General features: G+C 40.0%; 10 non-coding genes across 10 annotated transcripts; all 10 read right to left on the reverse strand.

Moving 5' to 3' along the window:
* Positions 1-11277: 11277 nt before the first annotated feature.
* Positions 11278-11359, reverse strand: TRNAS-UGA (transfer RNA serine (anticodon UGA)). The gene has a single exon. It is a non-coding gene; the product is annotated as a tRNA-Ser (tRNA).
* Positions 11360-12597: 1238 nt separating this feature from the next.
* On the reverse strand, positions 12598-12679 carry TRNAS-UGA (transfer RNA serine (anticodon UGA)). Its single transcript has one exon. It is a non-coding gene; the product is annotated as a tRNA-Ser (tRNA).
* A 1080-nt stretch (positions 12680-13759) lies between these two features.
* TRNAS-UGA (transfer RNA serine (anticodon UGA)) lies at positions 13760-13841 on the reverse strand. The gene has a single exon. It is a non-coding gene; the product is annotated as a tRNA-Ser (tRNA).
* A 1079-nt stretch (positions 13842-14920) lies between these two features.
* Positions 14921-15002, reverse strand: TRNAS-UGA (transfer RNA serine (anticodon UGA)). The gene has a single exon. It is a non-coding gene; the product is annotated as a tRNA-Ser (tRNA).
* Positions 15003-16082: 1080 nt separating this feature from the next.
* On the reverse strand, positions 16083-16164 carry TRNAS-UGA (transfer RNA serine (anticodon UGA)). The gene has a single exon. It is a non-coding gene; the product is annotated as a tRNA-Ser (tRNA).
* Positions 16165-17244: 1080 nt separating this feature from the next.
* TRNAS-UGA (transfer RNA serine (anticodon UGA)) lies at positions 17245-17326 on the reverse strand. Its single transcript has one exon. It is a non-coding gene; the product is annotated as a tRNA-Ser (tRNA).
* A 1080-nt stretch (positions 17327-18406) lies between these two features.
* TRNAS-UGA (transfer RNA serine (anticodon UGA)) lies at positions 18407-18487 on the reverse strand. The gene has a single exon. It is a non-coding gene; the product is annotated as a tRNA-Ser (tRNA).
* Positions 18488-19567: 1080 nt separating this feature from the next.
* Positions 19568-19649, reverse strand: TRNAS-UGA (transfer RNA serine (anticodon UGA)). Its single transcript has one exon. It is a non-coding gene; the product is annotated as a tRNA-Ser (tRNA).
* A 1080-nt stretch (positions 19650-20729) lies between these two features.
* On the reverse strand, positions 20730-20810 carry TRNAS-UGA (transfer RNA serine (anticodon UGA)). The gene has a single exon. It is a non-coding gene; the product is annotated as a tRNA-Ser (tRNA).
* A 1080-nt stretch (positions 20811-21890) lies between these two features.
* TRNAS-UGA (transfer RNA serine (anticodon UGA)) lies at positions 21891-21972 on the reverse strand. The gene has a single exon. It is a non-coding gene; the product is annotated as a tRNA-Ser (tRNA).
* Between the last annotated feature and the right edge of the window lie 135 nt (positions 21973-22107).

A 22107-nucleotide genomic window follows, 5' to 3' on the forward strand; every position in this document is an offset into this window, starting at 1 on the left:
TCGCCCAAGTCGCTGACTTCGTCCAGTCCGCTGCTGTGGTCCAGGCCTCTGCGGTCCTCCAGGTCTCTTCTGCGGTCCTCCAGGTCTCTTCTGCGGTCCTCCAGGCCTCTTCTGCGGTCCTCCAGGCCTCCTCTGCGGTCGTCCAAGTCGCTGACTTCGTCCAGTCCGCTGCTGCGGTCCCCCAGGCCTCCTCTACGGTCGTCTAGGCCTCCTCTGCGGTCGTCCAGGCCTCCTCTGCGGTCGTCCAGGCCTCCTCTGCGGTCCTCCAGGCCTCCTCTGCGGTCCTCCAGGCCTCCTCTGCGGTCCTCCAGGCCTCCTCTGCGGTCCTCCAGGCCTCCTCTGTGGTCGTCCATGCCGCTGACTTCGTCCAGTCCGCTGCGGTCCTCCAGGCCTCCTCTGCGGTCCTCCAGGCCTCCTCTGCGGTCGTCCAGGCCTCCTCTGCGGTCGTCCAGGCCTCCTCTGCGGTCGTCCAGGCCTCCTCTGCGGTCCTCCAGGCCTCCTCTGCGGTCCTCCAGGCCTCCTCTGCGGTCCTCCAGGCCTCCTCTGTGGTCGTCCATGCCGCTGACTTCGTCCAGTCCGCTGCGGTCCTCCAGGCCTCCTCTGCGGTCCTCCAGGCCTCCTCTGCGGTCCTCCAGGCCTCGGTCGTCCAGGCCGCTGACTTGAACCGCTTGGTGGTGTGTTGCAATGATGGTGCGGCAAACTCCAACTTGCCATTCTTCCCTCGTTTGTTCAATGACTTTCTTCATGGCTTCTACCATCTGTTCCTTTATGCCTTCTTTAAGGCCAGCCACATCGGTCTGCAGCTGATTGACCTGTCCACCAACTTCTGACTCCATATTGGTCACCTTACTGAGTAGCTCCTTTAGTAAAACAGGACAGGTACACTGGCAGTCCTGCACTTTGGTGTTCACATCTGTGAAATGCAACCTTCTTCGTGGTGAATGTGTCATGTCTTCTTGTCCAGGGGTGGCTACATGGTCCAAAAAAGAAGCTTCCTGATGCAGCGTGTTTGTCACGTCCTCTAGCACCGGTATTTCCAGATTCATTGGCTGAACACTGTGATCTGCAGGAGATGGAACAATTACATCATTTGCCACACCACATATCATCTCCAACGTATTATTCTTTGCCTTGGCATTTTTTCGTGGTTTCACCACATTTTCTTTCTGAGCCGCCTTGGCAGTTTTCTTCTTCTTTTGTGGGACTAATGCAGCAAGTTTCTGTGCCACTGATGGGTGGGTTTTGGCACTCCCGTAAAATCTGGTAGTCTGCATTCTTTGTCTTTTGTCTAAAAATATAAAAACCACAATAAGAAAACATGTAAAGCACAGCATGCTAAAAATAGCAAACAACTGTACATTTTCAAATAAAGTGCACAACAGTAAAGTGCAAATACTGTACAGTATTTGCCTTTTTTCCCTGTGCCTCCCAACAAGAACCTCTGCAGGAGGGACAGAATGCTCTGTTACGGACTTCAGTTTAAATATACAGTATGATTACCATCACCTGTGCGAACAACTATACTGTACAGTAGTTACTGTATTTGATAAGATAGGTGTTTCACCACAAGTGATAGCAATCATTCAGTACTACTGCACATACCTGTAGTACACCGGGATAAGCAAGGTCTATGTACATTACGTTATACCGAGCTGGATCGCTTAGCAACCTGACAAAATGGCCACCGACCGTGAACTCCCAGCACGTGGCAGCGCTTGGATATGGAGTGAGATACAGTATGGTACAGTCCAGGGGCAATGCTGAAGGAGCGTCACAATCCCCTAGCTCAATTACTAGAGCCATCTTAACAGCAGTGTGGGCCCCTGGACACAGCAATGCACTGGGGCCCCTACCCACTCACCAGCGGAAGGGGTGGGGGGAGCTATCAGCGGCAGCTTTGATGCTCCGCGGGGGATAGGGGGGGTTCTATCTTTCGCTCAGTATGTACAGTAGGACCTGGAGAAATAATTTCTGCTAATTATTCCTTTACTGCACAGATGGGGCAGGAAGGAGAACACTAAACTGTAGAAGGGGGCATTGTGCTGAATGAAGGGGCCCTGGTACATGACTTCCAGGGTGGTAGGGGGTGTTTAATACACAGGGGAGGAGTGGATAATGGAGTGGGCTTAATATTAGTGTTATGGACTGCAATTAGTTTCCTGTATGAAACAGATACAGTACAGTAAATAACCCTCCTTGGAAGTGCATGGGCCCTGTGAGACTTACAGTAGTGTACAGCATAAGGGTCGACTGACATGATGTACAAGCATTACATACAGTACATGTCAGTACTGTATGTAAATTCTTCAATTATTGCCTAACAACAATGCTGCTTACTGTATATTAAATACTGTAGGCCTAGAAATGTGCATCTCAATATAGTAGTTAAAAACACAGGGGCCTATGTGGATAAGCGAGTTCTATGCACACTAAAAATGGCCACCGACCGTGAACCCCCAGCACGTGGCAGCGCTCGGATATGTAGTGAGATACAGTATGGCATACATTTCACAGTTCAGGGGGCAATGCTGAAGGAGCGTCACAATCCCCTAGCTCAATTACATTGGGATAAGCGAGGTCTATGCACACTACGGTATACCGAGCTGGATCGCTTAGCAACCTGACAAAATGGCCGCCGACCGTGAACTCCCAGCACGTGGCAGCGCTCGGATATGTAGTGAGATACAATATGGCATACATTTCACAGTTCAGGGGGCAATGCTGAAGGAGCGTCACAATCCCCTAGCTCAATTACATTGGGATAAGCGAGGTCTATGCACATTACGGTATACCGAGCTGGATCGCTTAGCAACCTGACAAAATGGCCGCCGACCGTGAACTCCCAGCACGTGGCAGCGCTCGGATATGTAGTGAGATACAATATGGCATACATTTCACAGTTCAGGGGGCAATGCTGAAGGAGCGTCACAATCCCCTAGCTCAATTACACTGGGATAAGCGAGGTCTACTGTATGCACATTACGGTATACCGAGCTGGATCGCTTAGCAACCTGACAAAATGGCCGCCGACCGTGAACTCCCAGCACGTGGCAGCGCTCGGATATGGAGTGAGATACAATATGGCATACATTTCACAGTTCAGGGGGCAATGCTGAAGGAGCGTCACAATCCCCTAGCTCAATTACACTGGGATAAGCGAGGTCTACTGTATGCACATTACGGTATACCGAGCTGGATCGCTTAGCAACCTGACAAAATGGCCGCCGACCGTGAACTCCCAGCACGTGGCAGCGCTCGGATATGTAGTGAGATACAATATGGCATACATTTCACAGTTCAGGGGGCAATGCTGAAGGAGCGTCACAATCCCCTAGCTCAATTACATTGGGATAAGCGAGGTCTATGCACATTACGGTATACCGAGCTGGATCGCTTAGCAACCTGACAAAATGGCCACCGACCGTGAACTCCCAGCACGTGGCAGCGCTCGGATATGTAGTGAGATACAGTATGGCATACATTTTAAAATACACCGGGATAAGTTGTACAGGCCATGGAGCAATGCACAGGGACATTCATCATTTACGTACAGTATATAAATAATTGTAAACCGTAAATGAAAGAATTACCGGTCAAATACTGTATGACGAAACTGTGTCAATGAGCTGGAACAGTATGGCCTGTGAAGAAGTTTTCGAAGGCAGAAACGGAGAGCAAATTATCAGGAGATTTCTGAAAGGTCGGAGAAGATCCACACAGCAAGTCTGCCTACGAGGAAACAGATGTGCAAAGTGGGTAGCGGGCGGTGACTGAGACGCTCTTTTATTCACATTCAAAAGTACAGTATGCTCTGTGATTGGTGTAAGGATGAATGCGCCTATATTGGCACCAATCACAGCGGTAAGAATTCCTTTTGTGTGAATGTGAATAAAAGAGCGTCTCAGTCACCGCCCCGCTACCCACTTTGCAAAGCTGTTTCCTCGTAAGCAGACTTGCTGTGTGGATCTTCTCCGACCTTTCAGAAATCTCCTGATAATTTGCTCTCCGTTTCTGCCTTCGAAAACTTCTTCACAGGCCATACTGTTCCAGCTCATTGACACAGTTTCGTCATACAGTATTTGACCGGTAATTCTTTCATTTACGGTTTACAATTATTTATATACTGTACGTAAATGATGAATGTCCCTGTGCATTGCTCCATGGCCTGTACAACTTATCCCGGTGTATTTTAAAATGTATGCCATACTGTATCTCACTACATATCCGAGCGCTGCCACGTGCTGGGAGTTCACGGTCGGTGGCCATTTTGTCAGGTTGCTAAGCGATCCAGCTCGGTATACCGTAATGTGCATAGACCTCGCTTATCCCAATGTAATTGAGCTAGGGGATTGTGACGCTCCTTCAGCATTGCCCCCTGAACTGTGAAATGTATGCCATATTGTATCTCACTACATATCCGAGCGCTGCCACGTGCTGGGAGTTCACGGTCGGTGGCCATTTTGTCAGGTTGCTAAGCGATCCAGCTCGGTATACCGTAATGTGCATACAGTAGACCTCGCTTATCCCAGTGTAATTGAGCTAGGGGATTGTGACGCTCCTTCAGCATTGCCCCCTGAACTGTGAAATGTATGCCATATTGTATCTCACTCCATATCCGAGCGCTGCCACGTGCTGGGAGTTCACGGTCGGCGGCCATTTTGTCAGGTTGCTAAGCGATCCAGCTCGGTATACCGTAATGTGCATAGACCTCGCTTATCCCAATGTAATTGAGCTAGGGGATTGTGACGCTCCTTCAGCATTGCCCCCTGAACTGTGAAATGTATGCCATATTGTATCTCACTACATATCCAAGCGCTGCCACGTGCTGGGAGTTCACGGTCGGCGGCCATTTTGTCAGGTTGCTAAGCGATCCAGCTCGGTATACCGTAGTGTGCATAGACCTCGCTTATCCCAATGTAATTGAGCTAGGGGATTGTGACGCTCCTTCAGCATTGCCCCCTGAACTGTGAAATGTATGCCATACTGTATCTCACTACATATCCGAGCGCTGCCACGTGCTGGGGGTTCACGGTCGGTGGCCATTTTTAGTGTGCATAGAACTCGCTTATCCACATAGGCCCCTGTGTTTTTAACTACTATATTGAGATGCACATTTCTAGGCCTACAGTATTTAATATACAGTAAGCAGCATTGTTGTTAGGCAATAATTGAAGAATTTACATACAGTACTGACATGTACTGTATGTAATGCTTGTACATCATGTCAGTCGACCCTTATGCTGTACACTACTGTAAGTCTCACAGGGCCCATGCACTTCCAAGGAGGGTTATTTACTGTACTGTATCTGTTTCATACAGTCCATAACACTGAAGTTGTATTTTCAGTACTGTACAGTATACAATACTTAAATTTGAACATCAGGTACTGGATAGTAAACATGTACAGTATTAACTTCTATCATAAAACTCTTATGCATTTTCAGATGTGTAAATTTTAGACTACAGTATTCACAAATGTTTTCTCTCCATACAGGAATTATAGTTGGACAACATGCCAGTAACTATCAACAAAACGATGAGCAAGATAATCGCCAACATGAAAAAAGAAAATAAAACCATCAAAGAGATCCATGCATGGCTCAAGGAAAGTGGCATTATAGTCACTTTAGAAACGGTGCGCTATCATGCATTCGAGAGAACAACGCCCAGATTTGTATTTCCTACAAAATGCACATGGTACGTACTGTACACTACTGTAATGTTTAAATGACTTGCTTTATACCATAAACAATTTTTTTGAAATAAAATAAAAACTTCATCAATTGTAACTGTGATTGTGCTGTTCATGAATTCATATTTTTCATACTGTATTGTACTGTAGGAGAGTGCAACAAATTGTGGAGGAACTAACTCGTGAGGATGATGAGCGTACTGCTCTGCAAATAAAACGAATTCTCCATTCCAAGTATGACCTGGACATATCGGCCACCAGCATCAAAAGGATGCGACGGAAAATGGGATGGACCTTTGGCGCAACAAGGTAAAATACTGAAAGCAGTATAAACCATACAGTAAATGCACTGTTAATAATCCCTTGATACGTGATATAATAATGCCATAAATCATTATACAGAGTGTGTACTTTATACTATATACAGTATGTGTGTGTGTATATACTGTATATATTCTATCCCAAAAGAGATACCTACTGTATAGGCACTCAGAGACAGCAATGAAGCATTGCCGGCTTATTGTGATGATTACATACTGTATACTGTGTGTGTGTGTGTGTTTGTGTGTATGTACAGTATGTATATATATATATTACTCTGTATGTAACTTAATGTACTGTATGTACAGTTTAATGTATACAGTAGGTATATAATACAGTATACTGCACATACAGTCTACTGTATATACAGTAATCTGTAAATCTGTAATTTCCTAACTGTATCTGATTTCATTATTTTTGGCTCTTCACAGGATATCTCCAATGATAAGAGATGTGAATAAAGAAAAGAGAGTGGAACAGGCACGGCGATGGATTGAGAGTGGTGAAACATTTGATGATGTCATTTTCACAGATGAATCGTCTGTTGCCCTTGAGCGGTTCTCCAGAATGTCATTCAGGAAACGTAACCATATCTCTTTAAAACCACGCCCAAAGCATCCATTGAAAATCCATGTATGGGGAGGCATATCACGATTAGGAGCTGGTCCCCTATTATTTTTCGAAGGTACAGTACTATACTTTATTCTGTGCCTGTGTTCTGTAAAAATACATGTTGTACTGTAGAGTACGTGTAACTGCACAATAAAAGGAGTTGCTTATTAATGAACAACATTTTTTGATTTCTGTAGGAATCATGGATAAGAAATATTTCCAAGAAACAATAGTAGAGAAATGTATGGTGCCATTTGTGAATAAATATTACCCAACTCACCATAGGATATTCCAAGACAATGATCCTAAACACTCCGCCTCAGCCAAATTTATGGAAGAGAAAGGTATGAATTGGGAACGCACACCACCAGAGTGAGTATTCTTTCAACAGTGTACAAGTAAAATTTTGGATAGCACTCTAGTACTGTAAAAAAAATTTTTGTTTAATAAACAGTACAATATTGTATGTTTAATTTTCTCTATTTACTGTAATGTAATTAATTTTTTCTATACGCTTTTTTTTATTTTTATATAGATCACCAGACATGAACCCAATCGAATTAGTGTGGGCTCAATTGAAGAGGTACGTTAGGAGTGTTGCAAAGCCAACAACAAAACAGCAACTGGTGGATGGGATAAAGAAATTTTGGCTAGAAGTACTCACACCTGAACATTGTAATAATTATATAAATCACCTGTATAAAGTATTACCTGTTGTAGTTGAAAGAAATGGTCAAGCCACAAATATGTAGTTCTGTATTTTCTGTTTAAAATTTTAAATTGGTGCATTATTAAAAAAAATGATAAAATTGCCTTTGTCTGATTATTGCATAAACTAATGTAGAATATTATACAGTAGTAATGTTATTGATGTGTACTGTATGAACAGTTATTTTCAGTTTTATAAGTCCTGAATAAGAGTACTGTACATTTTGATCAGTGCAGTACATGGAATCGGATGTTGTAATACTTTATTTTTACATTAATATTGATGTTTTTCCAATAAATATTCAATTTTACAGTATGGTACGGTACAGTACATGAGGGTACCTGTACAGTATGATACGTCATTATGGGGGAGAAATACTGTATCCACTAAATGTACAGTAAAATGTTTTTTTCTTATTACAAACACACAAATGCATCTCAGATGGAAATATGCTATACACAGCAGACAGCTTATGGTGACAGAACTTCCCTACTGTATCCCCACCCATAGTCGTGGTATATTTTAGATTGCCTAATGAGACACTCCTGCAGCATTGCCAATGATTCATGTAAAACCTGTGTGCAAACAGTATCTGTATTGAATGCAAAGTACAGTAAGAGTACAGTATACAGTATTATCAGAGCCAAACCTGACCAACATGATGCCCTAGGCTAGATTTTGGCTGATGCCCTCTTGCACAGATGCTACGTAGTTCCGCCTCTAACCCTGCACCCCTTTCCCAGCACCATCACCCATTTTGGCGCTCCTACCCCCTATAATCTAAATAAGAACAATGTGCACATTTAGTGCCAGCCCAAAACAGTGTACAGTATGTTCTTGCTGGGAAGGGGCATGGTAACACAATAATACCCGAAGATGAAATGACACAACACAGTACTGCAACTTTATTCACATTATATCATGCAGTGGTGTCTCTTATTCTCATGACATCATATCATAGTACCACATTACTCCTAACAGTAATGCCCCTTATTCACATTACACCCCACCACATTCATCTTTATTTACATTAGACCACAGGTTCTCAAACTCAGTCCTCAGGACCCCACACAGTGCAGGTTTTGCAGGTCTCACAGAATCACAAGTGAAAAAATTAGCTCCACCTACTGTATGGACCTTCTAAAATGTGTCAGTTAGTAATGAATACATCTGTGCACTTGCTGGTTTACCTGCAAAACATGCACTGTGTGGGGTCCTGAGGACCAAGTTTGAGAACCACTGCATTAGACCATGCAGTAGTGCCCTTTCCTTATGTTACACCAGAAAATATTGTAGTACACCTTATACACATACAGTACAGTAATGCCACACATTAGTAATGCATTTCATATTTAAATTTTCTGATTTAATTTCATAGAGCCGCAGTCACTCACAGAATATAGGCATGTACTGTAGCATCTCATTTTATTCTGCAGAAGCTGATTATTCCCGTTTGGCTAGTTTGCCGCCTCTGTACAGTATATCACAATAGAAAAAAGTTATAGTGTCAGTGAAAAAAGCACCTCATGACAGATACTGTACACAAGCTCATGTCTAAATACTGTATACTGTAAGCAGTGACATTAAGGGGTACAGTACTGTATATGCAATTGCAGTCGAATTCCGGAAGGAATACGGAAAAAATGGACACGGGATCCCCCATCTTTTTAGAACCAGCACCGGGCTCTGCGCCTGGTCCTGGTGCAAAAAATAAGGGGGACAAAAAAAGCGTAGGGGTTCCCCATATTTTTTGAATCAGCACTGGGCTCCACTAGCTGGACAGATAATGCACAGCCGGGGGAGACTTTTATACCGGTCCCTGCGGCCATGGAATTAAATACCCAACTAGTCACACCTGGCCGGAGTACCCTGGAGGAGTGGGGGCCCCTTAAATCAAGGGGACCCCCCTCCAGCCACTCGATTATCTCTATCACCCCTGTGTATTGTAGCTAGGGGATTGTGACGCTCCTTCAGCATTGCCCCGTAGCCTGCAAAATCTGTGCTGTTATTTGCTCCATAGCTGAGTGCCTCCTAGGAGCTACTGTAGGAGTCACAGGCGGTAGCCATTTCAATTGAGTCTGCCCTGCTATAGAATTGTACAGGTATGTGTACATTACCGTACGGTGCATAGAACCTTTACAGTAGAAACTCTCCTGCAGCTTTGGCCTGCTTTACTGTATGTACTGTAAAACTTGTGTTTTGTCAGTTTGCTATGCGACCGAGCCCGGTGTAACGTACAGTACTGTAATGTGCATAGACCTCGCTTACAGTATCTCTGTGTATTTTGGCTAGGGGATTGTGACGCTCCTTCAGCATCGCCCCGTAGCCTGCACAGCTTATGCCATTTCTCATTCCATACCCAACTGCTGCCTGCCACGAGGTGGGGGTTCAGGAGGTGGGGGTTCACGGGTAGTGGTCGTTTTGACAGTGTGCTATGCGATTGAGTCCGGTGTACCGTAATACTGTATGCAATCCTACAGTAGCTTATCCCTCCCCTGTGTATTTTGGCTAGGGGATTGTGACGCTCCTTCAGCATTGCCCCATAACCTGCACAAGGGTTCAGGGGCGGCGGCCATTTTGCCAGTGTGCTACAGTATGTCATCGAGTCCGGTGTACCATAATATGCATACTGTGTATTTTAGCTAGGGGATTGTGACGCTCCTTCAGCATTGCCCCATAGTCTGTACAATCTGGACTATTACTTGCTCCGTAGCCTAGGGCCTCTGTGGGGCAAGGAGTCATAGGTGGTAGCCATTTCTATTCAGTCTGCCCAGCTACAGAATTGTATGTGTACTGTGTACGGAGCATAGTACCTTAACCTGCATAGAACCTGCACATTATGGTACACCGGACTCGATCGCATAGAACCGCTCATGCAGCTACTGTATGCCCTGGTTTACAGTATGTGAATAAAAAAAATAATAAAGTGTCTGAAAAAAACTACAGTAACATGCATTCGTACTTAAGGAATCGAACCCTGGACTCTGAGTATAGGAAGCGAAACACTTCACCACTTCGCCGCAGACAAATGTATAAATCCGTTGGTTTTGATTATGCTGTAATGGCTACGGGATTAGGACGATAACATACTGTAGAAAATTCCTAATCTTGAGAGGCAATAGTGAACTTGTAACACACATCCATTTGCGACAGTGTACACTACTGGTTTTACAGTACTGTGTTTTGTCTGCGGGACTTGGACGCTCACATACAGTATTCATAAAGTATTGTAGATGGATCATATACTGTATGCTGTACTACTGTATTTGCGTCGGTGTCGTACTGTATATACAGTACTGTATTAAATAATGCAGCGTAATGAGTACAGTATTTGCTGTATGCAGCGTAATGAGACGCCTTAGTAAAGTAGTCCTTATTATGTATGTCAGTATTGTATTTTACGGGAGACCACACGCATGCGCAGTGGTGATTGTAAAAAGCGACATCTGGTGGCTGATCGCAGGTATTACACGTAAAGGTAACGCCAAACGTCAAATGTCTGTCTCCGTGCGATTAGATAGCCTCTCTGTGGCTAGGCGCGCCTCGCTACGCCACAGTACGCTGCGTATGGTCGAACGGGACAACCGCCGCGGCCACTCAAGATAAAGGTGGCTACATCTGTATATATGTAGGTGAGCTAAGCTGAGATTGATAACTCAATTCTTAAACATAACATACTTTGATTCTCTTCATCTTGAATGCATTTCGTTTTTAAACCAGCTTGAAAAGCAAATGGATTTCAAGTCCATCACCTTAACAACTCGGCCACAACTACCTTAATGTTGTTTCACTGACAAGCTGTGTGCAAAATCAATGTTTTCCTTTTTTGGTAGCTTTTACAGTAAGTTGAACTTTGGGAAATTTAAAAGCTACTTAAGTTTCATGGAAAATAAAGTTATCAAGGACAAATGAGCTTAGCTTTCTACATGCATAAAAAGCAGTACGTAGCTGGCAGGATTTGAACCTGCGCGGAGAAACCCCAATGGATTTCAAGTCCATCGCCTTAACCACTCGGCCACAACTACCTGACCTCAATTGGATGGTGCTACTTGGAAATCAAAACATTTTTCCTGTTGGCTGAAATATCTGATACATTTTATTTTAATTTGCTTCAATATTAATATGTAAACTTTGTGAAATATAATAGATAGTACAGTTTAATGTCAAATATAGGTGTCAAGGACTTTTGATCTTGTACTAAATTAATTAGAAATCAGAGCCTTTAACATCACACCATGCCAACACTAGTGCTCATGAACTGTATTGTACATTTTACGGACATTTTATCAAATAATAATCATTTAAAATATATTAGGTTTTTCATTGGTCTATTCCACAGGTTCTCAAACTCGGTTCTCAGAACCCCACACAGTGCATGTTTTGCAGGTCTCCTCGCAGAATCACAAGTAAATAATTAGCTCCACAAGTGGACTTTTTAAAATGTGTCAGTGAGTAATTAATACACCTGTGCACCTGCTGGGTTACCTGCAAAACATACACTGTGTGGGGTCCTGAGAACTGAGTTTAAGAACCTATGGTCCATTCCTTAATAAAGTTTGGAATTATAACAACTGACACTGCACAATTAATAGTTTGTTGATTACCAGACATTATTTCTTACCTTTCATTACATCTCTACAGCTGTAAATCCAGATAGAAAGAATCTGCATGCAAAAGTTGCCACTGAGAAACATTTATACAAGGTCACAAGCATGTACATAGAATGCAGGAAGACACTGTCTGAGATTATATGGTTTAAAAAGAAGTCCATTGTAAAACAGGATATATATGTAGGTGAGCTAAGCTGAGATTGAGAACTCAATTCTTAAACATAACATGCTTTGATTCTCTTCATCTTGAATGCATTTCGTTTTTAAACCAGCTTGAAAAGCAAATGGATTTCGAGTCCATCAACTTAACCACTCGGCCACAACTACCTTAATGTTGTTTCACTGACAAGCTTTGTGCAAAATCAATGTTTTCCTTTTTTGGTAGCTTTTACAGTAAGTTAAACTTGAATGCATTTCATTTTTAAACCAGCTTGAAAAGCAAATGGATTTCGAGTCCATCAACTTAACCACTCGGCCACAACTACCTTAATGTTGTTTCACTGACAAGCTGTGTGCAAAACCAATGTTTTCCTTTTTTGGTAGCTTTTACAGTAAGTTAAACTTTGGGAAATGTAAAAGCTACTTTAGTTTCATGGAAAATAAAGTTATCAAGGACAAGTGAGCTTAGCTTTCTACATGCATAAAAAGCAGTACGTAACTGACAGGATTTGAACCTGCACGGGGAAACCCCAATGGACTTCAAGTCCATCGCCTTAACCACTCGGCCACAACTACCTGACCTCAATTGGATAGTGCTACTTGGAAATCAAAACATTTTTCCTGTTGGCAGAAATATCTGATACATTTTATTTTAATTTGCTTCAATATTAATATGTAAACTTTGTGAAATATAATAGCTAGTACAGTTTAATGTCAAATATAGGTGTCAAGGACTTTTGATCTTGTACTAAATTAATTAGAAATCAGAGCCTTTAACATCACACCATGCCAACACTAGTGCTCATGAACTGTATTGTACATTTTACGGACATTTTATCAAATAATAATCATTTAAAATATATTAGGTTTTTCATTGGTCTATTCCACAGGTTCTCAAACTCGGTTCTCAGAACCCCACACAGTGCATATTTTGCAGGTCTCCTCGCAGAACCACAAGTAAATAATTAGCTCCACAAGTGGACTTTTTAAAATGTGTCAGTGAGTAATTAATACACCTATGCACCTGCTGGGTTACCTGCAAAACATACACTGTGTGGGGTCCTGAGGACTGAGTTTGAGAACTTATGGTCTATTCCTTAATAAAGTTTGGAATTATAACAACTGACACTGCACAATTAATAGTTTGTTGATTACCAGACATTATTTCTTACCTTTCATTACATCTCTACAGCTGTAAGTCCAGATAGAAAGAATCTGCATGCATAAGTTGCCACTGGGAAACATTTATACAAGGTCACAAGCATGTACATAGAATGCAGGAAGACACTGTCTGAGATTATATGGTTTAAAAAAAAGTCCATTGTAAAACAGGATATATATGTAGGTGAGCTAAACTGAGATTGAGAACTCAATTCTTAAACATAACATGCTTTGATTCTCTTCATCTTGAATGCATTTCGTTTTTAAACCAGCTTGAAAAGCAAATGGATTTCGAGTCCATCACCTTAACCACTCGGCCACAACTAACTTAATGTTGTTTCACTGACAAGCTGTGTGCAAAATCAATGTTTTCCTTTTTTGGTAGCTTTTACAGTAAGTTAAACTTTGGGAAATGTAAAAGCTACTTAAGTTTCATGGAAAATAAAGTTATCAAGGACAAATGAGCTTAGCTTTCTACATGCATAAAAAGCAGTACGTAGCTGGCAGGATTTGAACCTGCGTGGGGAAACCCCAATAGATTTCAAGTCCATCGCCTTAACCACTCGGCCACAACTACCTGACCTCAATTGGATGGTGCTACTTGGAAATCAAAACATTTTTCCTGTTGGCAGAAATATCTGATACATTTTATTTTAATTTGCTTCAATATTAATATGTAAACTTTGTGAAATATAATAGCTAGTATAGTTTAATGTCAAATATAGGTGTCAAGGACTTTTGATCTTGTACTAAATTAATTAGAAATCAGAGCCTTTAACATCACACCATGCCAACACTAGTGCTCTTGAACTGTATTGTACATTTTACGGACATTTTATCAAATAATAATCATTTAAAATATATTAGGTTTTTCATTGGTCTATTCCACAGGTTCTCAAACTCGGTTCTCAGAACCCCACACAGTGCATGTTTTGCAGGTCTCCTCGCAGAACCACAAGTAAATAATTAACTCCCAAGTGGACTTTTTAAAATGTGTCAGTGAGTAATTAATACACCTATGCACCTGCTGGGTTACCTGCAAAACATACACTGTGTGGGGTCCTGAGGACTGAGTTTGAGAACTTATGGTCTATTCCTTAATAAAGTTTGGAATTATAACAACTGACACTGCACAATTAATAGTTTGTTGATTACCAGACATTATTTCTTACCTTTCATTACATCTCTACAGCTGTAAATCCAGATAGAAAGAATCTGCATGCATAAGTTGCCACTGGGAAACATTTATACAAGGTCACAAGCATGTACATAGAATGCAGGATAACACTGTCTGAGATTATATGGTTTAAAAAGAAGTCCATTGTAAAACAGGATATATATGTAGGTGAGCTAAACTGAGATTGAGAACTCAATTCTTAAACATAACATGCTTTGATTCTCTTCATCTTGAATGCATTTCGTTTTTAAACCAGCTTGAAAAGCAAATGGATTTTGAGTCCATCACCTTAACCACTCGGCCACAACCACCTTAATGTTGTTTCACTGACAAGCTGTGTGCAAAATCAATGTTTTCCTTTTTTGGTAGCTTTTACAGTAAGTTAAACTTTGGGAAATGTAAAAGCTACTTTAGTTTCATGGAAAATAAAGTTATCAAGAACAAATGAGCTTAGCTTTCTACATGCATAAAAAGCAGTACATAGCTGGCAGGATTTGAACCTGCGCGGGGAAACCCCAATGGATTTCAAGTCCATCGCCTTAACCACTCGGACACAACTACCTGACCTCAATTGGATGGTGCTACTTGGAAATCAAAACATTTTTCCTGTTGGCAGAAATATCTGATACATTTTCTTTTAATTTGCTTCCATATTAATATGTAAACTTTGTGAAATATAATAGCTAGTATAGTTTAATGTCAAATATAGGTGTCAAGGACTTTTGATCTTGTACTAAATTAATTAGAAATCAGAGCCTTTAACATCACACCATGCCAACACTAGTGCTCATGAACTGTATTGTGCATTTTACGGACATTTTATCAAATCATAATCATTTAAAATATATTAGGTTTTTCATTGGTCTATTCCACAGGTTCTCAAACTCGGTTCTCAGAACCCCACACAGTGCATGTTTTGCAGGTCTCCTCGCAGAACCACAAGTAAATAATTAGCTCCACAAGTGGACTTTTTAAAATGTGTCAGTGAGTAATTAATACACCTATGCACCTGCTGGGTTACCTGCAAAACATACACTGTGTGGGGTCCTGAGGACTGAGTTTGAGAACTTATGGTCTATTCCTTAATAAAGTTTGGAATTATAACAACTGACACTGCACAATTAATAGTTTGTTGATTACCAGACATTATTTCTTACCTTTCATTACATCTCTACAGCTGTAAGTCCAGATAGAAAGAATCTGCATGCATAAGTTGCCACTGGGAAACATTTATACAAGGTCACAAGCATGTACATAGAATGCAGGAAGACACTGTCTGAGATTATATGGTTTAAAAAGAAGTCCATTGTAAAACAGGATATATATGTAGGTGAGCTAAACTGAGATTGAGAACTCAATTCTTAAACATAACATGCTTTGATTCTCTTCATCTTGAATGCATTTCGTTTTTAAACCAGCTTGAAAAGCAAATGGATTTTGAGTCCATCACCTTAACCACTCGGCCACAACTACCTTAATGTTGTTTCACTGACAAGCTGTGTGCAAAATCAATGTTTTCCTTTTTTGGTAGCTTTTACAGTAAGTTAAACTTTGGGAAATGTAAAAGCTACTTTAGTTTCATGGAAAATAAAGTTATCAAGAACAAATGAGCTTAGCTTTCTACATGCATAAAAAGCAGTACATAGCTGGCAAGATTTGAACCTGCGCGGGGAAACCCCAATGGATTTCAAGTCCATCGCCTTAACCATTCAGACACAACTACCTGACCTCAATTGGATGGTGCTACTTGGAAATCAAAACATTTTTCCTGTTGGCAGAAATATCTGATACATTTTATTTTAATTTGCTTCAATATTAATATGTAAACTTTGTGAAATATAATAGCTAGTATAGTTTAATGTCAAATATAGGTGTCAAGGACTTTTGATATTGTACTAAATTAATTAGAAATCAGAGCCTTTAACATCACACCATGCCAACACTAGTGCTCATGAACTGTATTGTACATTTTACGGACATTTTATCAAATAATAATCATTTAAAATATATTAGGTTTTTCATTGGTCTATTCCACAGGTTCTCAAACTCGGTTCTCAGAACCCCACACAGTGCATGTTTTGCAGGTCTCAGCGCAGAACCACGAGTAAATAATTAGCTCCACAAGTGGACTTTTTAAAATGTGTCAATGAGTAATTAATACACCTATGCACCTGCTGGGTTACCTGCAAAACATACACTGTGTGGGGTCCTGAGGACTGAGTTTGAGAACTTATGGTCTATTCCTTAATAAAGTTTGGAATTATAACAACTGACACTGCACAATTAATAGTTTGTTGATTACCAGACATTATTTCTTACCTTTCATTACATCTCTACAGCTGTAAGTCCAGATAGAAAGAATCTGCATGCATAAGTTGCCACTGGGAAACATTTATACAAGGTCACAAGCATGTACATAGAATGCAGGAAGACACTGTCTGAGATTATATGGTTTAAAAAGAAGTCCATTGTAAAACAGGATATATATGTAGGTGAGCTAAGCTGAGATTGAGAACTCAATTCTTAAACATAACATGCTTTGATTCTCTTCATCTTGAATGCATTTCGTTTTTAAACCAGCTTGAAAAGCAAATGGATTTTGAGTCCATCACCTTAACCACTCGGCCACAACTACCTTAATGTTGTTTCATTGACAAGCTGTGTGCAAAATCAATGTTTTTCTTTTTTGGTAGCTTTTACAGTAAGTTAAACTTTGGGAAATGTAAAAGCTACTTTAGTTTCACGGAAAATAAAGTTATCAAGGACAAATGAGCTTAGCTTTCTACATGCATAAAAAGCAGCACGTAGCTGGCAGGATTTGAACTTGCGCGGGGTAACCCCAATGGATTTCAAGTCCATCGCCTTAACCACTCGGCCACAACTACCTGACCTCAATTGGATGGTGCTACTTGGAAATCAAAACATTTTTCCTGTTGGCAGAAATATCTGATACATTTTATTTTAATTTGCTTCAATATTAATATGTAAACTTTGTGAAATATAATAGCTAGTATAGTTTAATGTCAAATATAGGTGTCAAGGACTTTTGATCTTGTTCTAAATTAATTAGAAATCAGAGCCTTTAACATCACACCATGCCAACACTAGTGCTCATGAACTGTATTGTACATTTTACGGACATTTTATCAAATAATAATCATTTAAAATATATTAGGTTTTTCATTGGTCTATTCCACAGGTTCTCAAACTCGGTTCTCAGAACCCCACACAGTGCATGTTTTGTAGGTCTCCTCGCAGAACCACAAGTAAATAATTAGTTCCACAAGTGGACTTTTTAAAATGTGTCAGTGAGTAATTAATACACATATGCACCTGCTGGGTTACCTGCAAAACATACACTGTGTGGGGTCCTGAGGACTGAGTTTGAGAATTTATGGTCTATTCCTTAATAAAGTTTGGAATTATAACAACTGACACTGCACAATTAATAGTTTGTTGATTACCAGACATTATTTCTTACCTTTCATTATATCTCTACAGCTGTAAGTCCAGATAGAAAGAATCTGCATGCAAAAGTTGCCACTGAGAAACATTTATACAAGGTCACAAGCATGTACATAGAATGCAGGAAGATACTGTCTGAGATTATATGGTTTAAAAAGAAGTCCATTGTAAAACAGGATATATATGTAGGTGAGCTAAGCTGAGATTGAGAACTCAATTCTTAAACATAACATGCTTTGATTCTCTTCATCTTGAATGCATTTCGTTTTTAAACCAGCTTGAAAAGCAAATGGATTTTGAGTCCATCACCTTAACCACTCGGCCACAACTACCTTAATGTTGTTTCACTGACAAGCTGTGTGCAAAATCAATGTTTTCCTTTTTTGGTAGCTTTTACAGTAAGTTATACTTTGGGAAATGTAAAAGCTACTTTAGTTTCATGGAAAATAAAGTTATCAAGGACAAATGAGCTTAGCTTTCTACATGCATAAAAAGCAGTACGTAGCTGGCAGGATTTGAACCTGCGCGGGAAACCCCAATGGATTTCAAGTCCATCACCTTAACCACTCGGCCACAACTACCTGACCTCAATTGGATGGTGCTACTTGGAAATCAAAACATTTTTCCTGTTGGCAGAAATATCTGATACATTTTATTTTAATTTGCTTCAATATTAATATGTAAACTTTGTAAAATATAATAGCTAGTATAGTTTAATGTCAAATATAGGTGTCAAGGACTTTTGATCTTGTACTAAATTAATTAGAAATCAGAGCCTTTAACATCACACCATGCCAACACTAGTGCTCATGAACTGTATTGTACATTTTACGGACATTTTATCAAATAATAATCATTTAAAATATATTAAGTTTTTCATTGGTCTATTCCACAGGTTCTCAAACTCGGTTCTCAGAACCCCACACAGTGCATGTTTTGCAGGTCTCAGCGCAGAACCACAAGTAAATAATTAGCTCCACAAGTGGACTTTTTAAAATATGTCAGTGAGTAATTAATACACATATGCACCTGCTGGGTTACCTGCAAAACATACACTGTGTGGGGTCCTGAGGACTGAGTTTGAGAACTTATGGTCTATTCCTTAATAAAGTTTGGAATTATAACAACTGACACTGCACAATTAATAGTTTGTTGATTACCAGACATTATTTCTTACCTTTCATTACATCTCTACAGCTGTAAGTCCAGATAGAAAGAATCTGCATGCATAAGTTGCCACTGGGAAACATTTATACAAGGTCACAAGCATGTACATAGAATGCAGGAAGACACTGTCTGAGATTATATGGTTTAAAAAGAAGTCCATTGTAAAACAGGATATATATGTAGGTGAGCTAAGCTGAGATTGAGAACTCAATTCTTAAACATAACATGCTTTGATTCTCTTCGTCTTGAATGCATTTCGTTTTTAAACCAGCTTGAAAAGCAAATGGATTTTGAGTCCATCACCTTAACCACTCGGCCACAACTACCTTAATGTTGTTTCATTGACAAGCTGTGTGCAAAATCAATGTTTTTCTTTTTTGGTAGCTTTTACAGTAAGTTAAACTTTGGGAAATGTAAAAGCTACTTTAGTTTCACGGAAAATAAAGTTATCAAGGACAAATGAGCTTAGCTTTCTACATGCATAAAAAGCAGCACGTAGCTGTCAGGATTTGAACTTGCGCAGGGTAACCCCAATGGATTTCAAGTCCATCGCCTTAACCACTCGGCCACAACTACCTGACCTCAATTGGATGGTGCTACTTGGAAATCAAAACATTTTTCCTGTTGGCAGAAATATCTGATACATTTTATTTTAATTTGCTTCAATATTAATATGTAAACTTTGTGAAATATAATAGCTAGTATAGTTTAATGTCAAATATAGGTGTCAAGGACTTTTGATCTTGTACTAAATTAATTAGAAATCAGAGCCTTTAACATCACGCCATGCCAACACTAGTGCTCATGAACTGTATTGTACATTTTACGGACATTTTATCAAATAATAATCATTTAAAATATATTAGGTTTTTCATTGGTCTATTCCACAGGTTCTCAAACTCGGTTCTCAGAACCCCACACAGTGCATGTTTTGTAGGTCTCCTCGCAGAACCACAAGTAAATAATTAGCTCCACAAGTGGACTTTTTAAAATGTGTCAGTGAGTAATTAATACACCTATGCACCTGCTGGGTTACCTGCAAAACATACACTGTGTGGGGTCCTGAGGACTGAGTTTGAGAATTTATGGTCTATTCCTTAATAAAGTTTGGAATTATAACAACTGACACTGCACAATTAATAGTTTGTTGATTACCAGACATTTGTTCTTACCTTTCATTATATCTCTACAGCTGTAAGTCCAGATAGAAAGAATCTGCATGCAAAAGTTGCCACTGAGAAACATTTATACAAGGTCACAAGCATGTACATAGAATGCAGGAAGATACTGTCTGAGATTATATGGTTTAAAAAGAAGTCCATTGTAAAACAGGATATATATGTAGGTGAGCTAACCTGAGATTGAGAACTCAATTCTTAAACATAACATGCTTTGATTCTCTTCATCTTGAATGCATTTCGTTTTCAAACCAGCTTGAAAAGCAAATGGATTTGGAGTCCATCACCTTAACCACTCGGCCACAACTACCTTAATGTTGTTTCACTGACAAGCTGTGTGCAAAATCAATGTTTTCCTTTTTTGGTAGCTTTTACAGTAAGTTAGACTTTGGGAAATGTAAAAGCTACTTTAGTTTCATGGAAAATAAAGTTATCAAAGACAAATGAGCTTAGCTTTCTACATGCATGAAAAGCAGTACGTAGCTGTCAGGATTTGAACCTGGGCGGGAAACCCCTATGGATTTCAAGTCCATCGCCTTAACCACTCGGCCACAACTACCTGACCTCAATTGGATGGTGCTACTTGGAAATCAAAACATTTTTCCTGTTGGCAGAAATATCTGATACATTTTATTTTAATTTGCTTCAATATTAATATGTAAACTTTGTGAAATATAATAGCTAGTATAGTTTAATGTCAAATATAGGTGTCAAGGACTTTTGATCTTGTACTAAATTAATTAGAAATCAGAGCCTTTAACATCACACCATGCCAACACTAGTGCTCATGAACTGTATTGTACATTTTACGGACATTTTATCAAATAATAATCATTTAAAATATATTAGGTTTTTCATTGGTCTATTCCACAGGTTCTCAAACTCGGTTCTCAGAACCCCACACAGTGCATGTTTTGCAGGTCTCCTCGCAGAACCACAAGTAAATAATTAGCTCCACAAGTGGACTTTTTAAAATGTGTCAGTGAGTAATTAATACACCTATGCACCAGCTTGGTTACCTGCAAAACATACACTGTGTGGGGTCCTGAGGACTGAGTTTGAGAACTTATGGTCTATTCCTTAATAAAGTTTGGAATTAAAACAACTGACACTGCACAATTAATAGTTTGTAGATTATCAGACATTATTTCTTACCTTTCATTACATCTCTACAGCTGTAAATCCAGATAGAAAGAATCTGCATGCAAAAGTTGCCACTGAGAAACATTTATACAAGGTCACAAGCATGTACATAGAATGCAGGAAGATACTGTCTGAGATTATATGGTTTAAAAAGAAGTCCATTGTAAAACAGGATATATATGTAGGTGAGCTAAGCTGAGATTGAGAACTCAATTCTTAAACATAACATGCTTTGATTCTCTTCATCTTGAATGCATTTCGTTTTTAAACCAGCTTGAAAAGCAAATGGATTTCGAGTCCATCAACTTAACCACTCGGCCACAACTACCTTAATGTTGTTTCACTGACAAGCTGTGTGCAAAATTAATGTTTTCCTTTTTTGGTAGCTTTTACAGTAAGTTAAACTTTGGGAAATGTAAAAGCTACTTTAGTTTCATGGAAAATAAAGTTATCAAAGACAAATGAGCTTAGCTTTCTACATGCATAAAAAGCAGTACGTAGCTGGCAGGATTTGAACTTGCGCGGGGAAACCCCAATGGATTTCAAGTCCATCGCCTTAACCACTCGGCCACAACTACCTGACCTCAATTGGATGGTGCTACTTGGAAATCAAAACATTTTTCCTGGTGGCAGAAATATCTGATACATTTTATTTTAATTTGCTTCAATATTAATATGTAAACTTTGTGAAATATAATAGCTAGTATAGTTTA

This window comes from Pseudophryne corroboree, chromosome 11 (genome assembly GCF_028390025.1).
Source record: "Pseudophryne corroboree isolate aPseCor3 chromosome 11, aPseCor3.hap2, whole genome shotgun sequence".
Lineage (NCBI taxonomy): Eukaryota > Metazoa > Chordata > Amphibia > Anura > Myobatrachidae > Pseudophryne > Pseudophryne corroboree.